The 26,781-nt window shown below is 36.9% G+C and overlaps 1 long non-coding RNA gene across 1 annotated transcript in view; it reads left to right on the top strand.

Moving 5' to 3' along the window:
* Positions 1-23,189, top strand: part of LOC116569603 — a 35,820-nt gene extending 12,631 nt beyond the window's left edge. The window contains exon 3 of the long non-coding RNA XR_004277098.1: positions 23,108-23,189. This is a non-coding gene — a long non-coding RNA (uncharacterized LOC116569603). The remainder of the gene's footprint in view (positions 1-23,107) is intronic.
* Positions 23,190-26,781: the final 3,592 nt, after the last annotated feature.

The following is a 26,781-nucleotide window of genomic DNA, read 5'->3' as shown; positions in this document are numbered from 1 at the left end:
GAAAGGCCACTCTTAGATGTATTTTAGGGAACTGTTTACTACTTAATTTGCTTTGACCATTTCTAGTTTTGATGATTTCTCACGGTGCAACAGTGAGCTCATTTTAATGTAAAACCACTACTTTTTAGGCAGGTTCATCTCCAGATTCAGTTCCCAATATAGTGGTAGGTCACATGCAAAACCAGCTTAGTGCATGGAAATATCAGTTGGGGAATGTGTTATGGAATGAGAACCGAAACCAAATCAACAATTAGAGCCAAACTGGTCAGTTCAACTCTCCAATTCTGGCCTAGTATTAAAAATTGATTAAAATACTTTTAATTGGGGATGACTCTCAAACATTAGCAAGCATTGGAAAAGTCATTTAGAGTGCTGAGATGGGCAGGCTCCATCACCAGAGCTTGATTTAGGACAGCTGAGATGAGGCCTGAGAATCTGCATCCCTAACAAGTTCCCAGGTGACAGTCACGTGGCTGTTCTGTGGACCACACTTGGAGACCACTGGCTTAGAGAACTATAATTTTGGGGGCCTGGTATCTTTATTATTTTAATTTCAGCATGCTTAATTTTATTATTATTATTTTTAATGTTATGAGGGCCTGGTCTTAATAAACTCATTGGTCACGCCTCGTGAAGAATGAATTTGCTAAGATGCTCTAATTATGGTTGTTGCCGTATGGAGATGATTGCAACACCACCTACCTTCCCATTCATCTTTTAAGGAAACATTTAATTCTTTTCCCTTTCATGGTAGGTCAGAGCTTTCCTAGCCACTGGTAGGAGAGTGGGGTATGGTTGTAGTGTCCTATCTCCTTATTTTCATGTACAGGCTTTGGACTTGTGCTTCCTCTCTCTCTGCCCTGATACCTTCTGCTTTTCTCAATACTGAGGCTCTTTGGCTCTTTTTCTGTTAAAGGGAACTAGCATGCCTAGCTAGGTTTCTATTATCTTGTAACCTTTTGTTGATGTCTTCCAGAAAATAACTTCTCCCCCTTGAAATTCTGACACCCTACATCCTCTAAGGTGTCTTGAAGTTAATGGGGAAGATGTTTCATTAGTGACTCCTTCCAAGTGCAATTTCAGGCATTCTACTATTTACATTCCTAGTTTAGCTGTATCCTAAAAATTGTTCCTGGCAACTCTATCTCAACATTCCAGTGGTGGACCTTTTATTTACTTCAAACATCATAAAACTTGGGCTAACACTTAACAATTATTGATGAAAACTAAATGGTGTAAGTAGATAGCGTCGCTTATCCCCTTGTAACCCATATCAGGTGAAGGACACTGCCTTGCTAATTGTATAAATATCATCATTTTCCTACGGAAGGGACCATTACCCAATTAGTCCTTGTTCTAGCAGCAAGATTATAAGCCACAGGATATGGAATATGATTGATTTAAGCCATTTGTGGTAATCAAATTCTTATTTTCCAGTAATTTGACTAGGGAAGGACATGTGGCTAATTCTCATAGTGACATAAGGGAATCTTGGGTCTCTTGGGGATAATTTTCTTCCCTCAGAGAGAGGGTACAAATACTGCTTTTCTCTCTACCCTCTTTATTTCTACCTTGGATATTGCTCTATGAAGATCTATTGCTTGGTAACATTGCAGCCCTCTTGTGACCATGAGGGAAAGGTGAGGTCATTTCAGAGACGATTACTCAAAGCCCTGATATTACTAAGCCACTGAATCATCTGTGGAACTAACTTTGGACTTCTATTTATTTAAGAAAACAACTTTTACTTAAGTCAGTCTTAGTTTTTGTTTTTTTTAAATAGTTGAGTTTGAATCCATTATGAAAGTATGTTTGGTCTTTGTTAATAATAAAAGCACTGGACACTTATTTTCCCAATTTGTTTTGGAGTGTGGCCTTTGCTTCCCCAAAGGAGTAAAACTTGGCCTTTTGTTTCCATAGGGAAGCAGAGGAACATCTCTTGGTGCAAACTCATCAAGAATAGCGAGAACAGTCTGGTTTTCTTAAGCGCTAATTAGTCTCACCTGGTTCACAGCCACGAGCAAAATTGCCTAACTGATTTTTTTTTTTTTAATCACCAAGTGCTATGACAGTTACCACAATATTATGACAGCACTAATACAATATAGCCTAGCTGAAATACAAAGCACTCTCCAGAGAGAAAAGTAGAGAAGCTTTTCATTGAGCTGTTTCTGAACTTCCTGTCCTACCTAACAGACGGGGGTGGGAAGGTGGAGAGGTAAAGGGAAGGCTCCGCATACTGTCTGTTCTACGCTCTCAGTCTACTGCTGTGGTGCTGAGACACCTGTTAGCTCTGGAGATGCCCCTTCACGGATGCTGTTCCTCTAACAGCCCGTGACTCTGTGGCAGTGTCTTGGCTGACTTCACAAGATGAAGGGTGAATGGTCTCTAGCCAGGGACCATTCTCCCAGTTAGGTGGAATTTTGACTCTGATTAGGCCCTTTAATCCTCTTCCCCTTCCACTTTGTCATGGAGCTGAAAATTCTTCTCATTGGTCCTTCTGTTAGATTTGGATTTTACGTGCCGAAGTTACTGTGTGTGTTGGGGGGGAGGGGGGTACTTAATAATGTCTGCTTTTTCTCTTCAGAAGGGAAATAATAATTTATTCAGATTAGAACTTTGTAGACATGCAAATGGACTAAATTCCTTTGGATTATTCACTTGTGCCTGATCTACAAGAAAAAAAAAAAAAAAAAGCCTGTAATGTAAGCTACAAGGATGCTATATGTTTCTTAGGAGATGTAGTATATGGCTAGGTAAAAACAGCATGATCTTCCTCATGGTATGAAAACAATTACGGACAATACCAGGGTGGTGAGCTATATTGGGTTCTTTATTCACTGATTCTTAGGCCCCAGGGCTAATCACCTTTGGGCAGATAACCAAGATTCCCATACCAGTCTGATAAACACAATTAATTAGTAATTTTCTTAAACTAGATATTTATAGGTTCTACCCTGGAGCCACCAAATCAGAATCATAGCATGCTTGGGAACTACTGCTCCTGAGGAATTATTTTTAGGATTTAGCTTCCTTTTTCTGTGATTCTAAAGTTTAGAGGAATCCTGAGGAATGCATGTAATGCATTCTAATGTTACCCCTTTTTATGGGACTCTCAGTCCAGATGATTTTTAGGTAGGTATGGAATATTTCTCTCAGTCTCATGGCTGTACTTTTTCTCAAAAGGCTCTTCAGAGGCAGAGAGAGATGCAGTGGGCAAAGTTAGAATGTGGGAAGGAAAGGCACATTTAGGGAAAGGTAAATAGGTAAAAGGTTGTTTTACATTGTTGGAGAGGAAAAAATATTTGGTATCCTTCAAGATTCTTCTAGCCTTCCAAGAATTAAATCAATGTGAGACAGATTAACAAGGGGAAAATTTTTTTAATTACATGTTCACAGAGACCCAATAATAACATTGAGATCAAGGAAATGACCAAGGCAGGCAGCTTTCATACTTTTTAGACAAAGAAACAATAGATCTGTGAGGAATTGACAGGACAAAGAAAATTTATGTTTGGGAGCTGTAGTTAGTAAACAGAATTTGGGCCGGGGTAATAAATTAATAAAAGCGACAAGGTTTGTTTATACAATTTTCTTGGCCCTGAATTCCCTATCTCTGGTGATAAGGATGTCTCTTTACCTCTTGGTACAGAGATGGTACCTTTCCTATGGGAAAATGATTTTTCTGCATTTTGGAGGAAAAAATGAGGTCAGAGCAGTGTGGCACTTGCTGTTTCTTAAGTAAATCTAATTTAAAACAATATGTCAAAGTGGCACATTTCGGGATAACCTGCCCTTGGCCCCACAACACACAGTCGTGAGAGGTAATCAGATAGGAAATATACCAGTTTATCAGGCTCCAAAGAGCTGTCAGTGCAAGGCTTGGCAGCCAGGTTTTGGCAGCAGGAAGTAGTGTTGGTGAAAGTTTGATAGTATGCACTCATATAGGAAGATGACTCAGTAGCAGTGGGCATTAGTTGGTGAGCAAAACCAGTGTTGCTCATCACCATAGTCCAGCCCACCTGGCTGGGGATGGCAACTGTGATGGTTGAAAGGAAGAAACACGTGGAAGAAGTGCTAAGTGAAAGACAACGGCTGACTCTAGGGAGCAAAGGAGAGAGAGACCAAGAAAATGACAATTCTTAAAGCTTGTGCTTTAGGGACAATAGAGGGATTGGGAGAGGTATTTTATTTGGGAGGGAGAAAAGCTTGGTTTTGAACAGAAATATTATTTATTTATTTATTTATTTCTTAATGGTAGCAGGGTGCCTAGGTGGCTCAGTTTGTTAAGCGGCGGGATCTTGATTTCAGCTCAGGTCATGATTCCAGGGTCCTGGGATTGAGCCCTGCCTTGAGCTCCATGCTCAGTGGGGAGTCTTTTGGGGATTCACTCTCTGCCTTTCCACCTGCCCCTCCTCCACCTCTCTCTCTTTAAAATAAATAAATAAAATAAATCTTTAAAAAAAGAAAGAGATAGTAGCAATCCCGCAGGTGAGCAAGCCATGTGCCTGACTGACACTGTGTGGAAGGAGGATATATCAGAAGGTCAAGTTTCCTTCCACATTCCCTGGGCTAAGTATGTTGCTGGCCACACACATACATTTGACTTTTGAATGGCTAGTAAAATTGGGGAAGAAAAGACAAATGCTTTTGAGTTTATTTAATGAGTTCAACTTTGGTATAAACAAAAATGGTTTTATTTTTTATTTTTTATTTCTTTTCAGCATAACAGTATTCATTGTTTTTGCACCACACCTAGTGCTCTATGCAATCCGTGCCCTCTCTAATACCCACCCCCTGGTTCCCCCAACCTCCCACCCCCCGCTCATTCAAAACCCTCAGATTGTTTTTCATAGTCCGTAGTCTCTCATGGTTCACCTCCCCTTCCAATTTCCCTCAACTCCCTTCTTCTCTCTATCTCCCCTTGTCCTCCATGCCATTTGTTGTGCTCCACAAATAAGTGAAACCATATGATAATTGACTCTCTCTGCTTGACTTATTTCACTCAGCATAATCTCTTCCAGTTCTGGCCATGTTGCTACAAAAGTTGGGTATTCATCCTTTCTGATGGAGGCATCATACTCCATAGTGTATATGGACCACATCTTCTTATCCATTCATCCATTGAAGAGCATCTTGGTTATTTCCATAGTTTGGTGACCGTGACCATTGCTGCTATAAACATTGGGGTACAGATGGCCCTTCTCTTCACTACATCACTATCTTTGGGGTAAATACCAAGTAGTGCAATTGCAGGATCATAGGGAAGCTCTATTTTTAATTTCTTGAGGAATCTCCACACTGTTTCCAAAATGGATGCACCAACTTGCATTCCCACCAACAGTGTAAGAGGGTTCCCCTTTCTCCACATCCTCTCCAACACATGTTGTTTCCTGTCTTGCTAATTTTGGCCATTCCAACTGGTGTAAGGTGGTATCTCAATGTGGTTTTAATTTGAATCTCCCTGATGGCTAGTGATGATGAACATTTTTTCATGTGTCTGATAGCCATTTGTATGTCTTCATTGGGGGAGATGTCTGTTCATATCTTCTGCCCATTTTTTTATATGTTTATTTGTTTTGTGTGTGTGTTGAGTTTGAGGAGTTCTTTATAGATCCTGGATATCAACCTTTTGTCTGTACTGTCATTTGCAAATATCTTCTCCCATTCTGTGGGTTGTCTCTTTGTTTTGTTGACTGTTTCCTTTGCTGTGCAGAAGCTTTTGATCTTGATGAAGTCCCAAAAGTTCATTTTTACTTTTGTTTCCTTTGCCTTTGGAGACATATCTTGAAAGAAGTTGCTGTGGCTGATATCTAAGAGGTTACTGCCTATGTTCTCTTCTAGGATTCTGATGGATTCCTGTCTCACGTTGAAGGCTTTTATCCATTTTGAGTTTATCTTTGTGTATGGTGTAAGAGAGTCGTCAAGTTTCATTCTTCTACATACAGCTGTCCAGTTTACCCAGCACCATTTATTGAAGAGACTGTCTTTTTTTCCACTGTATATTTTCTCCTGTTTTGTCAAAGATTATTTGACCATAGAGTTGAGGGTCCATACTTGGGCTCTCTACTCTGTTCCACTGGTCTATGTGTCTGTTTTTATGCCAGTACCATGCTATCTTGGTGACCACAGCTTTGTAATAAAGCTTGAAATCAGGTAACGTGATGCCCCCAGTTTTATTTTTGTTTTTCAACATTTCCTTAGCGAATCGGGGTCTCTTCTGATTTCATACAAATTTTAGGATTATTTGTTCCAGCTCTTTGAAAAATACCAGTGGAATTTTGATCGGAATGGCATTAAAAGTATAGATTGCTCTAGGCAGTATAGACATTTTAACAATGTTTATTTTTCCGATCCAAGAGCATGGAATGGTCTTCCATCTTTTTGTGTCTTCTTCAATTTGTTTTATGAGTGTTCTGTAGTTCCTCGAGTATAGTTCCTTTACCTCTTTGGTTAGGTTTATTCCCAGGTATCTTATGGTTCTTGGTAAATGGAATCGATTCTCTAATTTCCCTTTCTGTATTTTCATTGTTAGTGTATAAGAAAGCCACTGATTTCTGTACATTGACTTTGTATCCTGCCACATTGCTGAATTGCTGTATGAGTTCTAGTAGTTTGGGGGTGGAGTCTTTTGGGTTTTCTATATGAAGAATCATGTCATCTGCGAAGAGAAAGAGATTGACTTTTTCATTGCCAATTTGGATACCTTTTATTTTTCTTTGTTGTCTGATTGCTGTTGCTAGGACTTCTAATACTATGTTGAACAAGAGTGGTGAGAGTGGGCATCCTTGTCTTGTTCCTGATCTCAACAGGAAGACTACAAGCTTATTCCCATTGAGGATGATATTTGCTGTGGGTCTTTCATAGATAGATTTTATGAAGTTCAGAAATGTTCCCTCTGTCCCTATACTTTGAAGCCTTTTAATCAGGAACGGATGCTGGATTTTGTCAAATGCTTTTTCTGCATCAATTGAGAGGACCATGTGGTTCTTCTCTCTTCTCTTATTAATTTGTTCTATCACATTGCTTGATTTGCAAATGTTGAACCATCCTTGTAGCCCAGGGATGAATCCCACCTGGTCATGGTGGATAATCTTTTTAATGTGCTGTTGGTTTCATTTTTTTTTCTGCAATCACCATATTTAAATATTCTGTAGATCTCATTTTCATGTTATTTGATGACATTTCATTACAGATTCCATGGTTTCTAATCATTTGGGTTATTAGAAGAATCTCATTTTGGTCATTTAAAAACTCTCTTTCAGATACCAAAATCTAATTCTATATGATTTAAAAGTAGAGTCTGAAAATCTGATTGCATTTTCTACTTCTCACCGTTTTGGGGCCCTAGGGATGCATAGGAAAGGGTACAATCTGTCCCCTTACCTTTTCTTATGTTTCACTTTTCCTCCAATGGTCCAGCCCCCAAGATTATGTTGGGTTAAGAGGACAGATGGGTGGTAGTAAAAGGAGGTAAGCTATTACCTGGCTGGGGTTTTGTGTACCTATCTGGTAACAAGGCACACAAAAAGTGCCTATCTCCTAAGTATATATTTTGGGATTCTGTGGTCAGCCCTTTTTTTTTTTTTTAATTTTATTTATTTATTTATTTGACAGAGAGAGATCACAGTAGACAGAGAGGCAGGCAGAGAGAGGGAGGGAAGCAGTCTCCCTGGGGGCCCGATGCGGGACTCGATCCCAGGACCCTGAGATCATGACCTGAACCGAAGGCAGCGGCTTAACCCACTGAGCCACCCAGGTGCCCCCTGTGGTCAGCCCTTTATAAAGTTCTCTCTTTTCAGTGGTTTTCTGACATGGAGGATATGTTCTCTGACTGGGTATAGTTGTCTATTCCACTCAGGTCCTGCCCGAGCAAAACAAAGTTGGATGAAAATCAAGCAAAAGTCTAGTCTCTGTCCTCTCATGGCTCACTCTCACCAAACAGCATCTTCACGGGGTGTGTTTAAGACATCCTGAGCCTGGTCTCATTCATTTGGTTCTTCCAACTACCAGAAGTGCACATCAAATCCCTCTTTTCTTGCTTTGCCATCAGGTTGCTCAAAAACATCCTCTTCCAGAATACTCTGGGCTAGACATAGGCATTAGTCTCTATGACATTCTTTGTCCGCAAGTTTCAGTATCAAATGTACAGTTCTCACAATACATGGGCTTAGGCCTGTGAGTTTCTGAAGCTCAGTAATAATCCGGTTGGGGAACGGGGCATCTGTCCTCTTTTCTTCCAGACCTCCCATTATCTTGAAGGGTAGATCTCTTGGAGCCACTTTCACTTTGTTTGGAGGAAGGTAGGACAGAAATATGGTAGACATACTCCCCCACCCCCAAGCCTATGGTTCCTTGATTCTTTGACTTCCCATTGAATATCCAGTCTTTTCTCTCTCTAGGGTGTGGGTAGTAAGGGGATGAGTTTCATCCACATTGCAATAAATCCTATGAGGTTACATATGCTGATGTCTCTTTAGAATATGGGCATTTCAGTTGCCTATTAGCTAGCTAAAAGTCTGAGATAAGAGGAAAAAACCCCTCAATATCTTAGTATATGATATAAACCAACATCATTTACTAGTTCTGCTGAGTGCCAGATACTGTTCCAGGGACTGAGGATCATTTCAAGGTCTTTGCTTTTGTTATGTTTATATATTCTTGGAGATTGGGGAGAAGGTACAGGAAACAGGAAATAAATAGGAAAATAACAAGTTCACATCCATATTAACTATGCAGAGTTAAAACAGGGGATCTATCAAGTGACAGGATGAGTAATCTGGAGAGTGTGGGGCAGGCAATGAAAGATAGGACAAAGCTATTAAAGCTATTAAGTGTTGATATTCACTTGACATGTTGCGGCCCTGGGGATGGTTAGGCTTACACAATAGTACTGATGTCAGCAAACTACGGTAAGTCAAGTTAAACCTGTCATTTGTTTGTGGCCATAAAGTTTAATTGGGCCACAGTCAAATGCATTTGTTAACATGTTGCCTTGTTTTTATACAAAAACTATAGGGTTGAGCAGATAAGAAAGAGATTATATGGTCTGTAAGCTAAAATATTGACTCTCTGGTCCTTTACACAACAAGTTGGCTGACCCCTAATTTAAGAATAAAATGTATCTGGGATGCCTGGGTGGTTCCTCGGTTAAGCGTCAGATTCTTGATTTTTTTTTTTAATAAATTCCCTTTTTTGAAAGAGTTTATGTATTTATTTATTTGTCAGAGAGAGAGTATGAGCACGAGGGGTAGGGGAGAGGGAAAGGGAGAAGCAGGCTCCCCACTGAGGGAGGAGCCCAATGCTGGACTCAATCCAGGGACCCCAGGATCATGACATGAGCCAAAGGCAGACGCTCAACTGACTGAGCCACACAGGTATCCTGGTCATGATTTAAGGGATGAGAAGTCGAGCCCCAAATTAGGGTCTGTACCCAGTGGGCAGTTGCTTGTGGATTCTCTCTCTCTCTCTCTCTCTCTCTGCCCCTCCCCTGCTCACGAATGCATGCACTCTGTTTCTCTCTCTTGAATAAATAAACAAATCTTAAAAAAAAAAAAAAGGAATAACATGTGTCATAGTGTGGAATATACTAAGCGTCTGAATGACATACCAAAGCGGAAGTTATTTTTATTCTTCAGTGAATTACCAAGACATATTTATTCCTGCTGTACATTCAGCCCATGACAGAGTCATTGAATGCCTACATGCAGTTGCTTCATACTGATTAGAATTACGTATCATACCTGTTTATTGAATAAGCATCAGCAAACACAGGGCTTTGCCTGGACTGCTTGTTGGATATAGTTAGCCTCTCACTGTGATGGAGTATTTGATATAGATAATGCAGGATCTATCATAAATATCAGAGCCCTCTCACAGCCAGCTTCACGTTCTCATTTACGGAGCATGAGTTTGCCAGCTTTTGTGCCCAGAAATGTCGTCAGAGATGTTTAAGACCATTTCCTTGCATATATTATTTCTTGCTGTTGGGCTCCTGTGAAATATTTTTAAGTGTTTTTCTTCTCTAATTTGTGTCCTCCGCAAAATGTTTGTCAAATATTGATTCTCTTCCACAATGGGGCTTGAATGCAGCTGATGGTCGTTTTGTTTCACAACTTTGATTCATGCAGCTCTGGCTGCTGCCAAAGTCCTTCTCTGTGTACCCAGTTCAGCCTGTGACCTCAGCTCTGTGCTGGGAACAGGGTTTGTTTAATGGCTGCAGCTGGGGGACCACACATCCTCTTCCTGACTTATAAGTTGGGCTGTGAGAGAGCTTTTCATCTATGGTCTCAATGCCTTCCCTCCTTCTACCTGAGGTAACGCAACAGCCCTGCTGTAGAAGATATAATTATGTTCCTTGTTTGGTGCAGAAGCAAACAAGGTAAAATGAATTTGTCCAAGTTCATGTAGGGAGTCCTCAGTTATCCCCAAACCCTAGCATATGGTGCTACTTTTTTTTTTTCTATCAAATATGCAGATGAGACTGGCCCTATTTTGTGATCACAATGGTCCTGCTGCTAATCCCGCCCCCCCCACCTTCCCGTTCCAAGTCTTGTTAATGTCTTTCCTATTGTTATGCACCAACTTCTCCGGCAGCTTTCTGGATCTTTTCTCCTGATGTGGCCCCACTTCTGTTATTTCTACTAATTCCAGGGCTTTTATTACTAAACTGTTTCTGCAGGGGTCCTAGATGCATTCACATAGGCTCAGGTGTCCTCTTGCCCTCATGCCACAAATTGGAGCCCTCAGAATCCTATCTTTACTGCCAGTCTTTAGCATGAGCAGACTCACCTCAAAATGTAACATTAATTTATCTGGTCTACTTTCTGTCATTGTTCTTTCCTTTTTTTTTTTCCCCCTATTCTTGGCCTTCATTTGTATTCTCTGAAAGCATATGTTTCATGAATTTGATGTGTTTTCCCTTACTACTTTTCTTCTTCTGAGTGATTCCATGATTACGCTTTTCATGACCTATGTTCCTTCAGACAGTCCAGAACATTCCCTATCTCTACATTCCTACATTGGATGTTCTATCTCAACCACAGAGAGTAAAATAGAAAGTTTGCCCAGATTCATCTTCAGAATCCTCTTCATTACAACAGAATATTCCACTTTTCCGTGTGTTATAGTCATTCCTGAATTCTAAGGAAAGAGAGGAATGGGAAATCTTTGCTCAATGAGTTTTGTTAATACTACAGTTTGGAAGCTCATGCTGAAAGAGAACCAGTCCCAGCATGGAATGATTATGTCTGCTGGATGGATCCTGGAAGTTGGGCAAAATATAAGGAAATATTCTTTATGTATTTTCCAACTGATATGATCTCTCAGTTGAGAGATGAGTACCATGAGAGGAATATAAAATTGAGCCTCGGGTTCATTTTTAATATTTTATGTTTTATTTTCTTTCTTTCTTCCTTCCTTCTTTTCTTTCTTTTTTTCTTTCTTTCTTTCTTTCTTTCTTTCTTTCTTTCTTTCTTTCCTCCTTTCTTTCTTTCTTTCTTTCTTTCTTTCTTTCTTTCTTTCTTTCTTTCTTTCTTTCTATCTATCTATCTATCTATCTTTCTTTCCCCAGCCCCTCAATTCCTTTTCTATACTGCTTGTCCTAGTCATCTTTGTGAAATTTGACTCTGAATCTGTCATTGCCTTGAAATAGTCATTCTCTGGCAGGATTCAGTACAAGCATCACATCCTCTATTACTTCTTTGATGATCGCCGTCTCTGCCAGAAGAATTGACCATCCTTTCCTTTCTACTAAAGCAATGTGAATATAAGATGTATTACCAACCTCTTCACTCATCTTGAGGGCATTGTGCATTATTTAATGGCAAATTTGGAACTGAGTCCTGGACCTCAGATATAGACATAGAAATAAATTTTCAGACTCCAAATAAATATTTGAAATAACAAAATCCTGCTTTATCAACCCCCATGATAAGCCTCAGTGGTATGTGGGATATAGACAGATATATTAAAAGCCAAACATACTGGTTTATTATTTTTAATCCAGCTAAATATCTTGAATGGGAACTTAAGTGTTACATGCTTAAATTATAACATAAAATATTGTGATACCTAAATGACATGTTTGATCCATTTGAGCCTCCGATTCTCCTATTCATAACTAGCCCAATGACACTACAAATATTGTTAACTTTATTCTTTAACACTGTATAGCTGTGGTGCTCTGCTTGGAACATTATCTTAAACAAGGAGCATATGGGAAACAAACCTTATTTTCTGTGCTGACAACATTTGATATATCACACTTTCAGATAAAGTAGTAGCCTGCAGTAAATATTGCTTTTTAAATATTGGAAAAGGTGTGTGCCTTCCCCATTAGAAAAGACAAATAAAAATAAACAGAAGAAAAAGAAATTATGTGTGAGTTATTCTCCATCTCCCTCCCCCAAAGCAGGGTCTTATCTTTTGGGTACATTTTCATCTAATATCTTTCCACATATTGTGTTTCTATGACATTTTTTACTCATTTTTTAAAAATATATAGGATGCATTTTAGCTCTGATTTTTCAACTCACTTTCAAAGACTGTTGAAACTAGGAGGGACCAAGAAGGTGATCCCATTCTGAATGTCTATTTTACTTACTGAGAAACCGAAACTACACGAACGTTACATACCTAATAAAGTGGAGAGCCAGAGCTTGGTTTTTGATGTCTCTAGATAAAACTAAATTCTGCTCTGAAATTGAAACACATTTATAAAACTCAATTATTGTTTATATTATTCATTTTGGGTTAGTTTAGCTTTAGTGATGGCATGACATGATTAAAGAAATAACTTTACATAAATAGAAGTCTAATATTTTGTCTCCAGTGTGCATTAGGTTTTATTAGATTTAGTCATGTCATGCATTCGTAACATCTGGCCAAATATCTAGAGTAATATAAAAACAGAATGAATCCTGCTTGGGAAGAAAGTTCGTGGTATCTATCATTTCAGCAAATTGCTTAGTTTAGTGTACTGGGGGGAAAAGGGAAAAAGAATCTTCAATTGTGATGCTACACATTTCAAAACAACATTCAAAGGGCTTTTGAGGGCAGGAAATCCATCCTGTCAGAATAACGTCAATGTTAGTCAATATCATTAATTTTATTCCTTTGTGTTTAGAGGACTGACAGTAGTCACCCATCATCTTTAGGTCAAGGAGTGACAAAGAATAATGCAGGATCCCGGAAAAGACATAGAAAAAGTATACCCAAGGGCTCAAAGTTCCTAATGTTTTTCTGTAAATTAGAAACCTAAATCTCCAGAGTAGAGTTTCCACTTACACCTACTGCAATGTAAGCCTTTTATTTCCACTCAAAAACTTTAAAAGTAATGGCTACAATTTACTTGCCATGTTCTTTATCTTGATTCTTCCCTTCCCCATCATTTATGCTTAGGTGTGTATATATAGAAGCTTCTTCCTTTCTCATCACCCATCTCCTCTTGCTGAGCTCAAACTAGGTAACAACCGCCTATCTGGGATCAAATGTTATACTCCAAGCCTCTCATCATGACAACAGTGAACACATCAGGCAGGAGGAGGGAAAGGTGGCTAATTTTAAAGAATAGAAGCTGTGATTTGGATACAAATAGGTTAGTAATAATCCCTGAAGTACCTGCCAATTTAGAAGGGGGTGGAGGGAGCCAAATAAGCAGAATGATTATGATATAGTTCTTCATAAGGACTTGAATATCATTCCTTTTATGACATCAAGACAAAGAGGTTGTCCACTGCATATGAGCATGCCTCCAGGGAGAGATGACCTCTGATATTTTTGGCAACAAAACCTGTAGTAGAAATTTTCCATGGTTTCTGGCTTTGGGCTGCTTGTAATCCTTTCCCATTGGACCTAACAAGGAGGAGACACTCATTTTCTATGACAATGGAAATAGGTCCTCTGCCTGGACCTATCAGGCCCCCACCCCCACCGAAGCCTCTCTCGGCTAAAATAAGCATATTTTTACTTCAAACTTTTCTGACATGGCAGGTCTTTCAGACTTTCTAAACCTTTTTGGTTTAGATGTTTGGAAAGGTTATATGTTATATGATGTTTGGAAAGGTTCTTTCTAGAACCTTTCCAATATGGTAAACTACCTTCAGTGGGGATGATACAGAGGTGTGTTCTGACAGAGATTAGACTGGTACTGACATGTTACCCTGTCCTGATTGATACTTCGCTATGAATTCACTGCAATATTCACTTTCTTTTTGGTAGACTTCTCTAGTAGACTTCTTTTGGGTTTACTGCCTATTATATACTATCTCCTATTGCATATGTTATTTCCAAAATCTATTATGTTGACTTAGAATTATACAGAAGTGAATTGTCTTACCTAGATTTCTGTTAATTTCCTTTTAGATTTTATCAACCATCCCATTTTATTAAAGATATCTTTGGATCAAAAATGAACATGAAATGCTCCCAGAGGACAAGAGGGAATACTTGGCTCTTGACTCTCTAGTTTCTTATGGCCATTTGGGGAGAGGATGTTGATTTCTTCTGGTTTTTCACCTGTGTGTCCAAAGTAGGATATTTCACTAAGGGCCATGATCTATGAAGCTTTTAGCGTCTATTTCTCAGATGCTTGACTACAGTCTTACAGTTTTTAAAAATGTGTTTTACTGTGAACATTTTTACATATATACAAAAGCAAAAAGAACAGTATAATAAATTCAATATATCATTCTTTGACAATTCATTTGCATTCAACTGTTATTAATACCTGACCAATCTTGTTTACTCTGTACCTCTACTTACTCTACCTGCATTGTTTTTGAGTCAAGTTTAGAAATCATATTTTATTTCTAAACATTTTATTATATATTTTAAATGATAAGATCTCTTCATTCTAACAAATCCACCATGTCATTGTCATAACTAAAAGGCATTATCAATACTTCCTTAGTGTCATCAGATATTCAAGCAGTGTTCATATTTCCAGAATTATCCTTTATAACCTTTTACATATTTTTTCTTTGCATTTTTCATCATTCATTCATTCATTCATTCCTTTTCCCTCCACTCTCTTCCTTTCTTTCTCTCCCCCACCCCCATTTTGTTTCTTTGAATCAGTATACGTATGACAACTGGTTTGTATATTTCTTGTCTCTTAAGACTTTCTTCATCTCTGTCATTTTGTGTGTGTGTGTGTGTGTGTGTGTGTGTGTGTGTTGTGTTGTGTTTTCTTTTGTGGTATGTTGTTTTTAAAGGGACCATATATATATTTTTTGGTCTTGTAGTTTTTCCCACAATATGAATTTTCTGACTGCATCCACATGGTATCACTTAACATGTTTTGTGTTTCTCTGGGATTTCCTACAATTCATTAGTGAGATGTATGGATTCGTTTAGATTCATGTTGCTATTTATTTGTTTACTTTCACAAGACTACTTCATAGGTGGTGCTAGGCTGTGTTTAGCCATCAGGAGGTATATGATGTTTGGTTGCCTCTCTTTCTGAGACATTAGAAGCCCTTGAAAATCATTGCATAAACCTATTATTCCATTAGAGGTTGTATGATGTTCACATGTTAATTATATCATTCATTTCCATTTACTAGCTGGAACTTACATAAAAAGAAACATTCTCCTTCAACTATTGTGTTGCCATGTTGTACAGATTTCATAAGAAAAGTAGGGTAGATAGTCACTTCCCTTTATATGTCAGTCATAAAATAATGAAGCAGTTCTCTAGTATCTCCCAAAAGTGACCAGTGGAGTGTGTGTGTGTGTGTTGTGTTTAGTATCTCTATGCCCTCATAGATTCTATCTATGACACATATTCTGTTTATTGGTCCTTATATTGTCCTTTCTTTGGCCTATACCCATTTTGTTTGGATTCTTACCCTTTTTCAAAGACTGCTCATCTCTGATGATGTCATTACTTTCTGATCTCCCAGGGTCATGTTTATATACAGAATATTGAAGAAGTTGTAAACAGAGACCATTGTCTCTAATGGGTCAAGAGATCAGAGTATCTTCCTTGAAGGAACAAGAGGAGGCACCTTCAGAGCCAAATGAATATATATTTTGCTCTCTAAAGCAAAGAAAAGGTTTTTAATTAACCAAGAAGGAGAACTATGGTTTAATACTTGGTTTCATACTCAAAGATGAAACTTGGGGTTGCTCTTGTGGACTTTTCTTGGATTGTGGAATAAGTCTACTGCTAAGAAATAATAATAATACTGTAAAATCCCAGCCAACCAAACTAACAGTTTGAGATTAGACATTTGTTTATAATTTGTTGTTGACCCTGTGTTCCATGTCTATAATAGTGCCCAAATTATGTAATCAGAGAGACTAGTATACATTCAAATTATGATAAAAATAACACACATTTGTATAATATTTTGAACTTCCTTCAGTGCTTTAACATACATTATCTCCATTTGATTGCAGTCTTTATGACAGATGTTTAAGGGGAAGAATTCACTCAAGGATTATGCTAGTAGATAATTCCTGGGGAAATCTAAGTGAATGTTGCTTCTCTGTGGTTTAAAGGATGACAAAGTACATGAAATAGTAGACAGAAGTCTTCTGACTTCATTCCAGTAATTTTGGTATTGTATGGGGGAAAAAAAGAAGTTAGTTAGGGTTATAAAAATATAGTAGCATATTTCTCTCCCAACATATATTATTTTTATAATATTCATACTTACGAGCTCAATTGGATACACCAAGAATTTTTGTGCCATGATGGATTTCAACATGGTGACTTCACTTACTGCTTTCACAAGTTTGAATGTTTTCCCCTCTTATGTTTCATTTATCTCACTTAAAAATTTTTTTCTGTTTTTTTTTTTTTTCCCAAATTCAGTAAGAAGTCACAGTACTGAATATCTCCAACTATTTCAGTGACATGTCTGGAAAATGCAGTAACATCTTTCTGAAATCTATTTGCCCAGAGCTACACTTCTGGGCTTGAAAAAACTCTAAAGAGCCGTTTGTACTTAGTTTCACCTTTACTATGGCACTAATCACTGCCTTATTTTTCTATTATGGTTACTGTTGTTGCATTCTTTGTCTCTACCACAAGATTATGATTTCCTGTCCTAGTTCAACAGTTACTTATGGAATGAGAGACAGACTATATTTGAGGCATAGCCTTAGATGGTGTGCTGAGTGTTGAGAGGATGATTGTGACTCAGCCCCCACTCACAAGGAGATCCAGTTTAGTGGCATTAGGGGAAGGGGAAAGATGCATAAAGACAGTCACATCACAACGCAGTAAGTGCAGTGGTGAAGATCCGTGAAGTGTAACATGGAAGTAGAGGAGGAGAGCCTGACCCAGCCAGAGGCAGGCAGGAGCTAAAGTTACTGTCCTTCTACTCCAGGTGCTTAGCACAGTACCCATGAACGTAAAACAAGACCTCATTGTTTATCTCAACTACAGTTATGTTGAGATTCGTTACTGTTCTGTAAGAGCGGTGATTACTGTGTTCTCACCAATTCATTTTCATCAACATGACTTCTTTTACAGAATATAATTCTTTAAAAAAATTTGTTGGACACCTTTTTCCAAAAAGGAACACAACAATATAGAGGATCTAGAAGCAGCTTCTGCTAGGATTTGAAAGCAATCTGAAAGCATCTTTCACCATCTCAGTAGCCATGGTTGGTGCAGCTAATTTCACTAAATGGGTTGTATTTCTCTTCCTGCCTTCCCATACTACCAGATGCCATTACCGTAACCATCAAAGATTTTTTTTGAACAAGTGGAGTGTCACCAATTTCTGAAAAATTGCCAGAAATGATTCTGAATTCCAGATCTTGGGCTTAGCATCACTAAGCTGGACAAGGTAGGGTCAGCTGTCCTTATTATTATTTTGTTATTCTCACTAAATAGGTGGTTTGAAAAACTCTGCTTTCAAAATCTTTTCAAAAGGAATTGCTGATCAAAGAATTTTCCATTAAATGGATGAGAGTATTGACCTTAACTGAAAGATCAAATATTGACATGCCACCTCTAAGCATCTAGATCTTAATGGCCTCTGCCTACAAAGCCCTTTGATATAGCTTTCATCTTCAAATGTACATAAACTGTGAGGTTTGGAATCTGCTAAGTTGTCCTAATTACAATTAGTTGTTTTTATGGCTACCTTTAGCAACATTTTTTACATCAGATTATTTTATTTGAATGCTTGTAATTTCAGCAACTCCAAGACTCCAGAGGCTTACTATATCTACTTTTTGGCTAATAGTTGGCACTTGTTAAGTGATTAATGAGGTCAATGAGTTATCCAATATCCTTTACTTTTCCAACCACTGACACTTACTGTAATGATGATGCATTTCAGGTCTAGAACACCCTCAATGTCCATCAAGGACTGTTGAAAGGAAAGTAAACCTCTATCCTTCAGTGACAGTTTTTAGGAATTTGCCATTTCTCTGATTTATTTACATATTTTTTTCCTCAGTCTCTGCTTTGTTGTCCTCTTTCCAGTTTTATTTTTAGGTGAGTATTTCCTCTGCTCCTATGCTACTATGGATTTCACAAAGCTAGTGTCCCACTCTATGTCCCAAGATAATTAAATATTATATATACATCAGGCTATACTTAAAGAAGAGCCTCAGCCCATCTGAGATATGATGGAGTTAGATTAACAGTCTCTACCATATTCTCTTCTAACTTCTCATTAAACAAACAATGATAAATAAAAGAAAAGGATATTCAATTATATTTGGAAATTTTGGGTGATGGCCAACAATTTGACTGGGAAAAATATCTACTGTTTGTTATACATGGATCAGCTTTTATGCAGAAATCACAATTAGTTCATTAAGTTCATCTTATTATCAGTTTAGTCAACAAAATACTGTATACACTTGACTTAAAGGAAACCCAATACTGAGCAGCTGCTTGGTAGAAATTTAGGATTTGTCTTCTGAACTTTCATTCATGTTTTTTCTTTGTACCTTGTATACTATTTATACTTCATGGGAGATGCTATTCCTGCACTTAGTTAGAAAAAGCAATTCCTGGAACAAAATAGGGCATGTGTGAACATAAATAAGCAGTTGGGAACCATACACAATGGGGTAGCCTATCCTTAGAAACCTTATGTAGATGAAGGAGCTATCAGCAAATGAGAGAGACCTCAACAAAGGACTTGTTCAAGAGATATACCATATATGGTCAAGAAGAACTACAGTTAATTAAATTTATTTAAAGTAAAAATTCTTGTATAGTTGGATAACCATGAAATTTAAAGACAGATGAATGGTGTAGGGTTGGTAGTAAGAATTTTTGTAGCTAACAAGAAACAGCCACTTGAGTATTTGGGAAAAATTGCACTTATTTGAAATACAGTTCCACAATGCAAGAAACAAAATTAGAATGCATCTTCTTTGTCATCCCACAAAATTATGGGAAGCTCAAGCACACATTTGACAGTCCTTAAGTTGGTAATTGACAATTTTTAAGTTTTTTATTTTAAAAATGAAATCAAAATTTCTAATCACTGAGGAATTGAAGTATATAAAACCTAGACTATAACACAAGGTAGATGACAAAGGAAAAATTAAAGGAGTATAAAATTTTAAGTGTAAAATTTAGGCAAGTATAACTATTATGACAAAATATTAAATGGTAGAACCTACTTTTTTTGGAATTGTATTAATATCAACACGAGACACTTTCAAGATACATAACACAAATATAGAGAAAGAACTGACAGGAAAGGTCAATAATATAAACAAGAAAAGAGGTGTCCATATTATTAATCAGACAATGTAGAAGTAAAAAAAAAAAAAATAAGGCAAAGAGAGACACTCTATGTCAATAAAAGTATTATAAAACAGATTTAATTTCTACTGTGTTACCACTCAAAACATATTATACAAATCCTATTAGTTATGTTTTGAGGTGATATGTTTTGAGGAGGAATCTCTTTGTAGAAGACTTTCATTCCTGTTGTCTAGTACAGATCAACAAGACATAACACTGATTTGGATGAGATAAAGGAAGCTCAAAAAACACACATCTCTTCTCATAGAATACAATTATGACTCTAATTGAATTGCATGAATAGTTTTGGTTGGATAATATCTTCAGTTTGGGAACTTATTTTAATTTAGAAGTTGGGGGAAATTTCACAGACTAAAATAAACTGGTGGCATTAACATTTTTAAGAACAACCAAATACTGGTGCACCATCATTGTCAAAGGTAAATTTGGGCATGGAGGCATGAGATGTTTAATCCGTACAGTTGACATTACTGTTTTGCTTCACATATTAATGACACTTGCTCAGTTGTTTTGTTTTGTTTTGTTTTCTGTTTATCTCACCCCACCTCTCCATGTTACAGGATATCCTTTCCTTGTGTCTTATTTGGGAAAAACTAAAGAGACTACTACAGGTGACTGGGACACAGTTACCATTTTATTGGCAAATAAATACCACTATATTTGATACTTCGCTTTAGAAGATAAGGAAATTAATGCCTCCACCCTTCTTTTACTTGTTCTGCAGTCCTACCTCATAATTTTGGCCATTTCTACTTTTGTTTTAATGCTCCTAAAGTTGATGTTATTTATATTATGTTATATAGCTATCATGAAGTCCTTTTAGAGTATGTGATTTGTCTCTGGATTGATACTAGAATTTCTAAAAACTATATTGAACAGCACTGACATTATAGGACCTGTGAAAATACTATTTATTGCATTTCTTATTTCTTAGGTTACTCCTTGGTTTGTTAGCCAACTTCATAAGGAAGAATGTGTGAGAGAGAAATTTTTCAAGTTCTTATGTATCTGAAATTACTTTTAGCCCACGATGACCGTTGACTGATAATTTGGTAGAATATGGAATTCTTGGTGAAAATTATTTTCATTTATTGAAAGAACTTCAAAGGCATTGCTGTATTGTTTTCTTGGATTTAGGGTGACTGATGGCAAGTATGCCATCAGTTTGATTATTTCTTTTTGGATTGTTGTTTCTTTCTGTTTTTCTCCCTGTGGTTTTAGGATCTTTCTTTATCTGGGATGTTATGAAATATTGCAATAATATTCCTAGAGCTAGTCTTCCTTTATTTGTGTGGATGGCCTTTTCAATCTGGAAACTCTGAGAAAATTTCAGTTATTTGTCCTTTAATAATATTGGTGGCATTTTTCTCTTTTCTCTTTTAGGTAGGTGTTCTCCTGGATTAATTTTCTGGCTTTTACCTTTTGTCTTTTCTATTTCTGTGTTTTGTTTTTTTTAAGATTTTATTTATTTATTTGACAGAGAGAGATCACAAGTAGGCAGAGAGGCAGGCAGATAGAGAGAGAGAGAGAGAGGAGGAAGCAGGCTCCCCACCAAGCAGAGAGCCTGTTGTGGGATTCAATCCCAGGATCCTGAGATCATGACATGAGCTGTAGGCAGAGGCTTAACCCACTGAGCCACCCAAGCGCCCTTCTGTGTTTTTGTTTTCATATTATGGATGATTTTCTCAATATTATTTTTTTTTAAAGATTTTATTTATTTATTTGACAGACAGAGATCACAAACAGGCAGAGAGGCAGGCAGAGAGAGGAGGAAGCAGGCTCCCTGCTGAGCAGAGAGCCTGATTCAGGGCTCCATCCTAGGACCCTGGGATCATGACCTGAGCCGAAGGCAAAGGCTTTAACCCACTGAGCCACCCATGTGGCCCTGATTTTCTCATTATTCTAAAACATGTATTTATTTTTCTTTACCACTCATAGGGTTTGTTGTTGTTGTTGTTGTTGTTTACTACTCATGTTTTAAATTTTCAAGAGTTTTCTTGGGTTCTCTGGACTTTTTTCATTGCTTCTTGATTTTTGAGATGAACCAACTTTTCAAAATCAGCTGAAAAACTAATTGGAGCCTTTTAAAAATTACAATTTCCCCCCAATTCATAATTATTCTCTGGGACATTTTTCCCACTTGTTTACCTTGGTCTCTTTTCTTTTTAATCTATCAAGTTTATATGGCATCTTCTGACTGCCCATTAGAAAAGGTAAAGAATTTTCATGATGATAAAATATTACACACAGCAGAACCAATGTAATGTGGTTGTAATATTAAATCATTAGGTACAGCTGACTGCTCAAAAGTGAATTTTGAAGATTCATTTTTCAAATGGATTACCTTTATATTCCTTTTGAATTTATTTAGAATCATCAGTGATTCTCAAACTTAGTTGCATTCGTCAGTGGCCTTGACAATTTTGAAAAATACTGATATCTAAGTCTCATCGGCAGACATTCTGAATTTTTTTTTTCATTTTTTTTGGCCAGAGTTTGGGGTGGGCAGTACACATACAGGGGTTTAAATCTTGCAGCTCATACTCTTTTGATCTATATCATTATTTATTTCCTACTATTTCTTCTATCCCATGTTGTTCCCTTTTAAATATTTCCTCTTTTAAAAAATTCCACTGAATTTCCTTCAAGTAGAATTTTGATAATTTTTTGGGTAAATTTTTGTGTCCTTGTTTACTAAAAATGTCTTACTGTAATGTTATATTTGATCGACAGTTTAACTCCGTATATATTTCTAAAGCCAAAGCATGCTCAAACAAATTATATTTAACATATAGTAATGATGATGATAAGTCTGATGTCAGGCTGCTTTTTTTATTTTTGTAAGTTACATTATATCATTTTTTAAAAAGCTTTTAATAGTTTGTTTTCATTCTTGGGGTTTTGAAATTTCAAAAGTATATGTCTTGCTGTGAGTCTATTTTTCTCAGCACTAGGAAACCATGTGACAATGTGAACATTGTCATTCATGAGCTCTGGGAAATATCCTCTGACTTTCTTGGTAATCTCTGGTCCCTTTTTCTCTCTTCATCCTCTGTTTCTGAAACTGTTTTAGCAATGTCCAATAGAAATATAACGCAAGCCACGTATGTAATTTCAGGTTTTCAAGTACTTATATTAAAAAAAAAAACTAAAATGAAACAAGTGAAAAGAATTTAAATATTGTATTTAGCCTCATCTAACAAAAATCATTTTAATATATAAAACAATTTTACTATATAAACAACGTTAACATTATTAATGAGACATTAAATTTTCAAGAGTTTTCTCTAGTTCTCTCACCTTTTTTCGTTGCTTCTTGAATTTTAATATGAACCAACTTTTTTTTATTTATAGTAAGCTTTGGAAGTATCCTGTGTAGAGCAAAGGAAACAGTCAACAAAACAAAGAGACAACTCATGGAGTGGGAGAAGATATTTGCAAATGACATTATGGATAAAGGGCTGGTATCCAAGATTTATAAAGAGCTTCTAAAACTCAACACCCAAAAAACAACCCAGTCAATAAATGGGCAAAAGACATGAACAGATACTTCTCCAAAGAGACACAAATGGCTAACAGACACATGAAAAAATGTTCATCACCATTAGCTATCAGGGAAATTCAAATCAAAATCACATTGAGATACCACTTTACACCAGTTAGAATAGCAAAAATTAACAAGACAGGAAACAAGTGTTGGCAAGGATGTGGAGAAAGGGGAACCCTCTTAGCCTGTTCATGGGAATGCAAGTTGGTACAGCCACTCTGGAAAACAGTATGGAGGTTCCCCAAGATGTTAAAAATAGAGCTACACTATGACCCAGCAATTGCACTACTAGTTATTTACCACAAAGATACAGATGTAGTAAAAGAAGTGGCACATGTACCCCAATGCTCATAGCAGCATTGTCCAAAATAGCCAAACTGTGGAAGAAGCTGAGATGCCCTTCAACAGATGAACGGATAAAGAAGATGTGGTTCATACATACAGTGGAATATTACTCAGTCATCAGGAAGGATGACTACCCACCATTTACATCAACATGGATGGGACTGGAGGGGATTAAGCTACGTGAAATAAGTCAAGCAGAGAAAGACAAGTATCATATGATTTTACTTGTATGTGGAACATAAGGAATAGCATGGAGGACCACAGGGGAAGGGAGGGAAAACTGAATGGGAAGAAATCAGAGAGGGAGACAAACCATGAGAGACTGGACTCTGGGAACCAAACTGAGGGAGGGTGATGGAAGGGAGGGGGTTGGGGAGATGGGGTAACAGGATGACGGATATTAAGGAGGGCAGGTGTGGTGATGAGCACTGGGTGTTATACAAAACTAATGAATTGTTGAACACTACATCAAAAAATAACAATGTACTATGTGTTGGCTCATTGAACATAATAAAAAATATTTTTAAAAAAAGAAATATCCTGTGTAGTTTACAATTATGACATATCTCCTTTCAGACTGACCACATTATTCCTTTTTTTAATTTAAATTCAATTAGCTAAATATATATATGTATATATGTATGTGTATGTGTGTGTATATATATATATACATATATATATATTACATATTCTTTATCCATTCATCTATCAATGGACATCCAGCGTTTGCTTTTATCTTGATGAAGTCCCTATAGTTCATTTTTACTTTTGTTTCCCTTGCATTTGGTGATGTGTCTATCAAGAGTTGTTGCGGCCGAGGTTGAAGGGGTTTCTGCCTGTGTTCTCATTTAAAGCAATCAGCAGCTCTGTGTGGCTACTGTATTGGCTAGTGTCATTCCATTCTAAGAAGTGGACATTGACCTGTTTGGAGTTCTCCTTGTCTCTCACTTTTTCAACATATGTTCCATTTCTTTTGGTTCTATCATCTGCACAATTATAAATGTTAATTTTCAAATTACCAACTTGAACGTTAGTACCATCCATCTTATTATTTCATGTATTTGCTAATCTTTCTTCCTTTGTCCCTTCCTCTTTGTCTCCTCTTTCTGTTTCTCTATTTTATAAATTTATTTGCCATATATTATGTCATAGCATCCTGTCTAGCTTATGGATGCAATATTGTCTTAAATCTATCTTAAATCTATCAATTTGGGTCTAAATTGCCTATTTCACCCAGGATCAGTTTTGCTTAGCTTATTGCATATTGTTTTATGTAGGCAATTTATCTTAAATATGCAATGAATATTTGCTTTTAGTATATATTTATGAATGAAGGATTTGATTGATTAGTGTAAATGATGGGCATGTCTTCTGAGAGGGATGACCATGTGCTCCCTATAAATACCATATTGACAGGTAGATTTCCCTGAAGCTGCACTGGAACTTAAAAAGGCAACCTTCAAAACAATGAAGATTGTAATCTCAAGTCTGAATGTGTGTGTGTGTGTGTGTGTGTGTGTGTGTGTGTGTGTGTGTGTGTGTTTGTGTGTGGCTGTGTTGTATATGTACGTGTATAAGCTCTTGGACTATTAAATTTCCTGGGGATGAGGAAAGTGTCTTTTTTAATCTGTATTATACACTCCCAGATTTTTATACCATGTCTGATACATAGTAGGCATTCAGTAGCTCAAATTAATACATTTAAAATAATAATTAATAGTAGGCATTAATAATTTGAAATAATATTTTTATTCCTCTTTGCTGCTTCTTTTAGTTTTCTGTCTTTTGCTACTTGATCTTTATTTTTTATTTATTTTTTAAAATATTTTTATTTTATTTATTTGACAGACAGAGATCACAAGTAGGCAGAGAGGCAGGCAGAGAGAGAGGAGGAAAAAGGCCCCCTGCTGAGCAGAGAGCTTGCCATGGGGCTCAATCCCAGGACCCTGGGATCATGACCTGAGCCGAAGGCAGAGGCTTTAACCCACTGAGCCACCCAGGCGCCCCTTATATTCTCTTCTTACTTGGAAACTATATAATTCTACTGATAGTTGCTTATATAACTTAAGAAAGTGGTACATTTAAAGCTATATTTCAAATATAAATGGGCTTACATATGTGTATGCATATATGTGTGTAATGTCAAACATAAAAGCAAATATACTGACTCCTTTCATAACCCATAATAAAGTTAGTTCATTGATATAACCTCATTTGTCCTCTTTTTCCACTTCTGAAAGGCATGTCTATGATCTTAATACTAGTCCATTACCAACAATTCATTATTTCTATTAAATACACAGCTTTCTTTAGGGATTTATAAAATATCTATCTATCCTTATTAGGATTATTGTTATTGATCTTCTTGCACATTTATTCAGATTTAATGCTCTCTGCCAGAACTTTCTTTCTATAATTAAAAAAAAAGATGTATTTATTCACTGTAGAGACAGAGCATGTGGGGAGGGAAAGAGGAAGTGGGAGAGAGAAACTTTAAGAGACTCCTTGCTAAGCTCCGAGCCTGAATTGGGCTTAATCTCAAGACCCTGAGATCATGACCTGAGCTGAAACCAAGAGTTGGATGCTCAACCAACTATGCCACCCAGGAGCCCCTTTCTTTCCATAATTTAACTACTTAATCAATTAAAATTTCTGTATTCTAAAGCAGCTTTCAATTCCCAGGATTTTCTATCTTCGCATAGGAGTGAAATAAAGAAACTACTGTTATAGTTTCTGATTTTTTTTTGTTTGGTTAGGAAAATGTTTTCCAGCTTATGAAAAATATCTTCCAGTTGGAATACAAACTAAAATAGTTGTAGAATTGTTGAATTACATATTTTTGTTCCCAACACGTTGTAGATCAATATCCTGGCATCTAACATTGGAAAAAGTCAGAGGTCAGCTTTATTCAGTTTTCTTTCTGAATTATATGCACATACTGCTTGGGTGATTAGGAAATTCTTTGTTTTAAGATTTCTGTAAATTCACTGAGATATGGTTTAGTTCACATTGCTTTCAATTGTCTTGTCTTTGAATCTGACTCTTTAGGTCTTCTTTTATTTCAGGAAATTTTTCTCATACTTTATACTTAAAAAAAATGTTTTCCTCCTGTGTGTTTTAACAATCCATAAATTGG

The sequence above is a fragment of the Mustela erminea genome, chromosome 11, assembly GCF_009829155.1.
Source record: "Mustela erminea isolate mMusErm1 chromosome 11, mMusErm1.Pri, whole genome shotgun sequence".
In the NCBI taxonomy this organism is placed as follows: domain Eukaryota; kingdom Metazoa; phylum Chordata; class Mammalia; order Carnivora; family Mustelidae; genus Mustela; species Mustela erminea.
Note: the sequence above shows the minus strand (reverse complement) of the source record. Positions and strands in the feature narration are given on the sequence as shown.